Here is a 1,868-nt window from a genome sequence, read left to right as displayed (position 1 = left end):
CAACAGCAAATCTTCTTCGTTCAGAGAAGTTAGTGCAGATGGGATTGGAGAAGTGTCCACAATGTTAAAAAATCCTTCGATACCAAGGAAATCAACCATAGTAAACTCTTTATGATGGAGTTCAATAGGCATGTTGAGACAAAGACAGAAGTCTGGTATCAATACAAGCCTTTGAATTTATATCAATCAATAATTCTAAAGTCTTAAGAAGCAATGATGATAGACTTCTGCGTCATAGATATTAGGGGTTGACTTGACAGCATTAACCTGCTTTAGGAATGAAAACAACTTTCACTTCTTTCCATGCCGATGAAATATGGACCAGTTATAAAGATGTTAAAACTGTTAGACATTTCTGAGGATTTTGATAGTTCTACTGGTATTATACCATAATATAGTCCTGCAGATTTAAATGTTTCGAGGCTATTAAGAGCCTATTATAGCTTACCTCTTGCAGTTAGACCTTATGGATATGTTAAACTGATACTTAAACATATTTGAATGTTACAGGTGCTATACCAGGAAAGTGAGTTTCCAGTAGTAAGTTCAGCGATTCTTCACTTGAATTTGTCCAGGAGCCATCTGCATTTCTCAGTCAGCTTGGCATCCCATTAGTTGACAAATTTTGTTCGTACCGTAGAGACCTCGGAGTTTCTTCTATTGTACCACAGAAAGACCGCCAGAAAGATCGGTCAAATTTCCTTAAGGCCTTTTTATAACTCCTTAACGACTCTTTATAAGATTTTATTGGTATCCAAGGGTTTCATTTTTAATAGCCCGCTATTTTGACATCTAATACTACCAAGCAAACAGTTTACTATAACTGAAAACTATGAAGGATAAACTCTTCCGAAAAACATTTTAATTGTGGAAATTCCCATACTAGAAAAATTAGCTTACAGTGTTATTTCTTAAAGAAAAATTCACTAATGGCCACCAAAATTTTGTCATGTAACAACTCTTGAGTATTTCCTTTGCTGCAACAACGTGAAAGATTATCACTACGCCAAAATTCTTTTTGCAATCAATATAAGGTAAAAGGATATGAAGTTCGTGAAGCTATCGAAGACATACAGCATCAAAAGTGTAAATTGTAAATCATCTGATACATTTCTTATTACGCTGAAATAAACTTTTCATTAGAAAATCCTTTATTATCAATAAAAACAAACATTTTGACTTCAAATAAAAAAAATACTAAGTTCAAACATAATACGAATTTTAGGGCAAGTTAAGGACACAAATACTTCTAAATTGATAAATCAACTCGAATGTCTTAAGAATAGCTTAGACTTCTATTTTTAGCTTAATACTTTTTTAAATTCTTTAAATGACAATTTGAAAATAAGGTTCAAGTTTTTAAGATCAACAATGGAAAGTTATCAGTGTCGGTCAGCTTGTTTTAATTTTTCTTAAAAACTCACCAGAAAAAAACAATTAACAAAATCCAAGACTTTCCATCTTTTAATTTTTTTTTCTATTTTTATCATTGTTCGCCATTAAAACTAAATTTGTAAAATAATCACTTTCTATTTTCAAAAAAAAAAAAAAAAATACCCAAACCAATTTCGCAAATTGTTATCATGTCACAATTATACCCATCACCGCAAATGATAGCCCCATAATTCTAGAAAGTTTATCATCTGTAACAAAAAGCATTAGTCTTGTCTTAAATTAACATTTTCCCCAAAATTAAAAATAAAAACAAAAATTTACTTAAATGGACATAATAATGTCCGCACCCATCTTACACAAAACCCCAACAATATATAAAAGATTTCTGCACGAGATACTCGAAATAATTTTGTTTCAAAAAAGTTTCTTGAAAGAAGAAAATTGGCCAACGATTATTATCTCGTAAATGAAGT

Source organism: Eupeodes corollae, chromosome 1 (assembly GCF_945859685.1).
Source record: "Eupeodes corollae chromosome 1, idEupCoro1.1, whole genome shotgun sequence".
Classification (NCBI taxonomy): Eukaryota; Metazoa; Arthropoda; class Insecta; order Diptera; family Syrphidae; genus Eupeodes; species Eupeodes corollae.
This window is presented reverse-complemented; position numbering follows the sequence as displayed.